The sequence below is a fragment of the Pholcus phalangioides genome, unplaced genomic scaffold, assembly GCF_987345545.1.
Source record: "Pholcus phalangioides strain wild (caught in Gottingen) unplaced genomic scaffold, Ppha-v1.0 ptg000024l_1, whole genome shotgun sequence".
NCBI classification, from domain to species: Eukaryota; Metazoa; Arthropoda; class Arachnida; order Araneae; family Pholcidae; genus Pholcus; species Pholcus phalangioides.
The window spans coordinates 2,286,616-2,294,186 of record NW_028301616.1 but is presented as its reverse complement, the minus strand read 5'-3'; positions in this window follow the sequence as shown (position 1 = coordinate 2,294,186).

The window sequence follows — 7,571 nt, the reverse complement described above, 5'->3', positions numbered from 1 at the left end:
ATGGCGAGCTGCCAGCGCTGACAGATTGGCGTGATTGAAATTTCTGTATTTATGCTTGAGTTTGGTGCTTTTCCTAGAATGCTTTGCTGGTTTATTTAAATTCGTGCAAAATCAAATTGTCATCAAAATCTGTAACTGCCAATTCCAAATGTCTATTTTGATGAATGCTGATTTAAGTGATGTATTGCAAACATCAGGCTAAATTTCTCTTGAGCTAGAGCACTGATATATTTTGTTTTAGGCTCTTTAAAGTTGGTGGGATGGACAAGGTTTTTTTTGGTTAATTTTATCGATTGTAGCTAGAAGGGTGTGTGTAGAATTAGCAGTTACAGATTTTGGTGACCGTTCAATTTCACACTTTCCAAACTCTCAGCACTTGTAGCTTGCTATTAAATCCAGTTATTCTGATGAAAATGGTCTCGCCTTATAGGATTTTTTCTTTTCAAATGTGATTAATTTGCATGTAGATCACTCAGGAACTTCACAAATTTAGGTTTTTGGATTTGATACATTTTCCTTCTATCCACCATAACTCAAAAAACTATAAGATATGTAATTGCTATGTTTCATGTTCCATGTGAGCTCATCTTTCGTTTGGCAGATCAGGTGAAATTCGTACCGTGGCCAAACACTGTCCTCAGCTCTTCCATAACGTCATGCTAGTAAGTGTTAGTGTTCCAGTCATGATAGTCATTGATATTTCACTTTTGCTCCTCAATGAATATTACTTCCAACCAATTTTTCTCCATAAAATAGACTTTCTTGCTCCGTTCCATTCTCTAGTGACATTATAAACATGGTATGCATACTGTAGTCGACACTCGTTATAACGACCCCTTTTTTTCCCACGGAAAACGTTATATTGGGATGTCGTTATATCAAATGTTTTAAAAAAGTTTAGCTTCTCCGGAAAATTGTGTTTTATTGAGGAAATTAAAAAAAAATTCATTCTGTTTACAGGGTTGTTTGGTTTAAACCTTGGTTTTTTTCAAAAAATCAAAGTAGCCTAAATATCATTTTTTTTCCTTGAAAAATATCATATTGGTTCATTATTAGCCAAAATGTTAAATTTTTACCACATTTTATATCCTTGGGGTACATTCTGATGGTATATCTTTAAATGACATAAGATTTTATAAGTGGTTTTTTTCAAAAAGTCTCATAAAAGTGGCCAGAATATATATATATTTTTCATATGAAGTATCTTAGTCATTTAAAGTTATATATAAAAGCCAAAATTTCTCATTCTTACATTTTCTAACCTTTGGCTACATTCTGATGCTCTATCTTTAGCAAATTCATAAATAAGGATTGCATCACACATCTAAATGTAGTGGTGTATTATCTCACAGGGTTTCTTTTTCCCTTCACAAAGAAGCAGCAACAGTAGTGACACCATCCTGCTAGGGACAGATGGTCCTATAATCCAATAAAGACACCAGCTGTCCCTAAAGGGCAAAGACTAGTGTACTTCTAGTAATAACATTACCTCACATTTTCATTTTCTTTCCTCCTAAGAAGTAGCACATCTCCTACTGTATATCTCCCAGTCTTAATATTCAATAGTTGTTTTTTTTTTTATACTTTCTCACTGTTAAACCCAGTTAATCAAGGTTCTACTGTATAGTAGTAACAGATTTATGAAAAATAATCAACTATATACAGGGTGATTATATTTATAAGTTTTGATTCCAAAACTATACAATAAGAACTGGTTAGAATGACGAAAATTTGCATGGATATTCCTCAAGCAATGGAAGTTTCTTTCGCAAAAGGAAAAAAAAGTGCAAAATGTGCAAGTAGATGATGCTGTACTTGGCCAGCAGTATAATTTATTTTGTGCAACCACATCATTTCGGCACTTCCACAGCATCAGTGTGTGGATAGAACTTCTATCAAGATGCACATTGCAATACCAGCAAAGCAGCTGCTGAAGACCCATTTTGACAGGATGCACCTTAACCCTTGCAACTTCTGGCTGTGGGTGTAGCTCAAAATGTTATAAACAGTGGTCAGATTGTAAACTTTGGTGAATTGATTGCAATCTCCAGCACATTCCCTATATGTTAGAAGTTCCTCAGGAATATTAACGGGGGGGGGGGGGGGGCGCGTTTGATTTAATAAAGCTGAATTGCAAGCACATCCACATCATAACCATGGCATACTCCGATTTGAACAACAATTTTTGTGCTTTCAACCTCAGGTTGGACAACATATTTAACATTTCTTAAGTAAGTTGTAGTTATTTGTTCAATTACTTCGTTTTTTGTGATGTTTCCATGAATTATGAAATCGTGAAATGCTATAATTAAGGTATCATTCTGCCATGACTGGCTATTGTTTCCATTCTGCAAGCAAATTTCCCACATGTTGGATGATGTCATTAATTTTACATTTTTAAGTATTTTTTCCCCCTTTATCAAATAAAATTGAATTTTTTCAGGAATATTCATGTCAATTTTCAAGTTATTCTGACAATCGTTCTTTTTTTAGTGTTTTGAAATCAGAACCTTAGTTATAATCACCCTGTATATCGTAAATCATTGCTAATTAATCTGCATTATTTATGCCTCATTATATTCACCTAATTTTTATTAGTTTTTGCAAAATAGCTTCCTAATTAAGTACTGAAAGTAACTGGAGAAAAACCTTTATATATTATATGATTAATAACAACATTAAAAGAATTTTCAAACACACAGTAATCCATTGAGTTAAGCAAAAAATAATTAAGTTGCAAAAGTTGGTTTTTGTTAAAATGTAATAAATATTTATTAATTATCATGGGAATAGTGTTAATTACATTAATAAACATTTTATTTTAGTTAATTATTGGAAGTTTGAATTATTTTTCAGAAATTTCATTGTTTTTAATGTTAATACTATTTAAAACAAAAAAACCGGTTTAAATCAAAAAAACCCCGGTTTTTTTACCAACCCTGTTCTGCTACAATATTGCGATAAAAATGTGTAAAAAAATTCATAATACAGTACAGTATGTACATTGTTAAAAAAACATTCTTTAAAAAAAATTAACATCTCAAATAATAAATATCTTCACAACATCCAGTCTTCCGTATATCTTGTATTAACAAGTGAAGAGCGACATTCATGTCATATATATAGCCATCTGGTGGCTCGTCGTCCATGAGCTATTGGCTGATCGGTTCACCGTCCATTGCACGGTTCCGTTCGGCACATATATACGCTCTAGCGAAAAAATCTGTATCCCCTCTGTAGCTTAGTGGTCAGAGCACTCGTCCGGCAATCGAGGTACCCGGGTTCGACTCCCAGTAGAGGCAGAGATGAGTTTTTCCCTTCCTTAAAAAAAAATTAACATCTCAAATAATAAATACAAGATATCTTCACAACATCCAGTCTTCCCGTATATCATGTATGTACATTTTCTATTTATGAAAATTGTATGTTATGGCCAAACCCCTGCATTTATTTTTCACTACATGCTTTATTGCAAGTGAACGTACTTTGTTATACGTTCACTTGCATCTACTGTATTCTCCCACAGAAGAAATCAAGTAAAATCGTGCAAATATAAAATTAGAATAAGATTTTTTTTTAAAAATCGCTTGTGTGGGAAGTGGGAGCCATCATATAACAAAATAAAAAACGGTAATCAAGGTTTCCCATTAAGGCGCTAGTTAACCATCAGGATTTGCTTATCTTCAAACCATCTGTTTTATACAAGGATGACGTCACTCTCCGCTACCATACGGTGGTTTTTAATAACTGGCTGTTGCGAAGATGAATTTTGGAAAGAGAAAATTTAACTGCCTTTTGCAGGGAATCGAACCCACGTCCTTTCACTTTTCGGGTGAACGCACTAGACTACAAAGGCAACGAATCTCTCAATCTTTCCTTGGAGCTCGTGTACACAGAATGGGACCGGACCAGACTCGGGCCAAGCTCACAACTACTGGTTCCCCGCGAAGGCAGTTGAATTTTCTCTCTCCAAAATTCATCTTCGCAACAGCCAGTTGTTAAAAACCTTCATCTGTTTCATTCATACCCTCTGCTCTTCCGAAATCAGGACCTTCCCGCATCAGGGCCGTAACTAGGATTTTTGCCGCCCCCACAACTTCAAAATTCAATAATTTTATAGCACGGTGGTCTTTATTCCCACCTAAAATTGCCGCCCGTAGCAGTTGTCTCCCTCTAGTTCCGACCCTGGCTCAGCATCAAACGTCGAGGTCAAACCCACTAAATGACGGATTTTGTTAATTTCTTTGGAAAAAAAAACGAGGAGAGGCAAGCTGAATTCAATCGTTGTAATGATTCGAATGGTATTTACCAGCTTTGTTTATATTGGATAAAAATATAACACTTAAAATAACAATAACTGTATTAAAAAATAGCACTGGAAATATTTGGGACCGGTCGTTGTAATGGAATGGTCGTTATAACGAGCGTCGACTGTATTTCTTTCTCAGTTTAATGTAATTGTAGTTCCTTATGTCTATGCACGGTATCTTTTGACATATTTAGCCACAGATTATTTTTCACATTTTTATTTCGTACAGACATGTTTGAGTTGACATCATTCTCTGTGGACCAAAAGTCTGTCTGTCCTTATACACGTTGCATGTGGCCTTCCTGATCTTGGTTTTTCCATCGAAAACGTTTTTAGAAAGAACTTATGTACGCCGATTTTTGATCCGTTGAGAACATTAGAAATTTTTCTGTCTCAACTTCTGATTTGCACTTGGAGATTCTAGATATCTTTCCTGATGAACTGCGATAAATTAGATATTTGATTTGATTCACTATCAAAAAAACGTTCTCTCTGCTTCATTCCGCTCTAAAAACGAGTCAATTCAGCTGACACAACGTCGTCTTTAAAATTTGCATGAAGTGCTCAAATTTTTGACACTGATTTCCCACCAAAAATAAAAATATTATTTTAATTCACTATCATAGAGAAGTGTTGTGTTCAATAAAATACATTTATTTTAATGGATTTGAATTGCACTTCAATTATATACTTAAGAATATTATTTTGAATTTGTGTTTGTGATTTTATCGACATTTTCGTCATTTAAACTTTTGGGACAGACCATACGTATTGTATACGTGTGCGTTTGGTTTTTTATTACTGACACGACTGGACAAATTTTTTATTAAGCCAGGGCCACACTCTTGGCAAGGCTGTCCCAATACGTTCCAAGATTGGTCATGGCAAGTAGCGTGGCCGCTCCACCATTGGCAATGATCATCAAATGTTGGAGGCTGGAAAGTATTGGAAGGCTGGTCGAACAGAAAGGCCAGCACCTTCCAGCCTCTGCTCCTAGTCAAAGAAGCCGCCTTCCTTTCCGATCTCCCAATTCGTGACGGCCATACATTATTAGAACGCCAACAGTCACAACATAGAAAGTGTTCTGGAAGCAAAGATTCGTGAGGGAACATTGAGCCAGTGTCTAGCTAGCCTATGCTGCTGCTGCTTCTTTGCATCGGAAGAAGGCAAATATTGGAAGAAAAATATAAGCGAATGACTATGGGTCAGGCTTGACTCAGGTGTGGTCCTGGCTTTACACGTGCTTTGGCAACGTAGACCTCAGCAACTTTCATGGCGCAGGGAAGAAACGGAAAGTTTTTCCTGTCAATTGTTTTTCTTGCTCGAAGTAATCTATGCAGGCGATTTTTATTTCTGAATTAATTCTATTTGGGTGCTCTAACCCGTGCTACAAATATGCGGTTGCTTGGATCACCAACGGCAACCCGGCTCCGACGCCATCGCATCCGATGCAACTCGTATTCAATAGCACATAAACAGGCCAATAACGCGGGGAAAAATGCTTTACAGTGCTTCATCGCATCACCACCCCTAACATTTTGTACCCCTTGAGTTTAGAATCATTCTGTGTACGAAGAGGTGAAACGGCAAAGACAACGTGAACTTCAAAGAGCTAAATTCGATTGCATACAGACTGAGGCGAATACATCATCGGTATTGGTGTAATATCCTTTACTGAGCTTCTCAAATATATAGATAACGAAAACCGATTAAAATAAGCAATTTGGTTCATACTGAAGCACCGGATGGATACCGATTTAGCACGGTCTGATTAACTATCCCTAGCGCTAGAATTGTTCACCTGTAGTTGTTGTGGCCTAGGCAGTGGCTGCACTGAACTCTCGAGCACTTAGGATAACCCGTGCAATCTTTGGTCATCGAGTGTGGGCAGTTTAGTCCGTAGTAGTTTGTACCGTGAGTGTGCTCCACCGCGTTTCCCAGCAGATACCCCCTGGTGTCGAGCATGCGACCCCCGAAGAGCGTTTCCTGCTTCCGGAAACCCTTAGGAATGTAACCTAAGTAACCTTCGGCGTGGTCCACGATCAGCGGCTTTTTCAGCTCGTTGTTCTCGCGGTCGTAGAGCACCAGGTCTCCGAGGGGTAGCTCCTTACTCTTGTAAGCGGGTTCGCCGCAGCACCGGTGGCCCTCGAGGCCTGGCTCGTAGTAAACGGAACACGGTTTGCTTGGAACCTCGGATGTTCCCTTGTGCCTGGTCGAAGTGCGCGGACCATGCCGGTACGTGTCTTCCGCGACACCGTAAACGTTGCACCCGGGATTACGGCCCAGACCGGAGTAGCGCGTGGTGTATTCCGAATCCGGAAATGAGGCGTTCGGATCGGTTATGACGCACCTGGAAAACGTACTGGTCGGGCCTCGAGTGAATCTCTTCTCCTCGTCGAGTTCACTTTTGATCCCGGCCGTGGCTAAGCGGTGCATACAATAGTCGGGCTTCAGGTCCGCGTCTCCGCAATACGCACAACAAGCGTACAACATCGTGTCGCCACCTGGTCGAGAGGGATCCGGCAGACACACGCCCGGCCCATCGCCCCGGCAACTGCACCGACGATCTCTCCAAAACCTCTCGCAGAAAGCGTTGCTGTACTCGCTGTTGGGCAGAGCCGAATTCGGGAACATGTGCATACACCGCCTGAAGGTGTCCTTGCAGTCCTGGAACTCACAGGGTGGAGTCCGCACGTTCGGACATGTGGAGGGGGAATACTCGCCGTCTCCTGCCGCCGGCTGTATCCGAGGAGGCGCGTACAGGTGGAAGTCGTTGGCGCAGTCGTCGGGCTTGCTCGGCCACTTCACGTAACCGCCTCTCCTCGGGAAACAGTGGTTAGTGAAGACCCTCGTGTAATCCAGGAGCGGTCTCCGGTCGGAAAGGCTCCAGATCTTGTTGCCAATCCGATTGCATAGTTTACCCCTGTTCCAACTGAAATATGAATCGTACGTCGGGGAAAGGTAGTTATGCGCGCAAAGTCCTGCCATATCGGAAAGAATCTCTCTCTCACCTGAAATTACTGCTAATCGTATTATCAGACGAGTTTTAAATTCTCACTGAGGTGGGGCCCAAAATATGGTGATACGGATTGAATTTACGCACACGCTGCTGCTGCTCATTAACCAAATAATAATGCTATTATGGTACAGTAGCGATCCTCAGGATGCCGTGAGACATTGCCTGAAACAATGCCATCAACAATAGAACCTAGACCAGAGTTTACCAAATCTTTTTTCCTTCCTACTGCCTTCTTCCGAATTT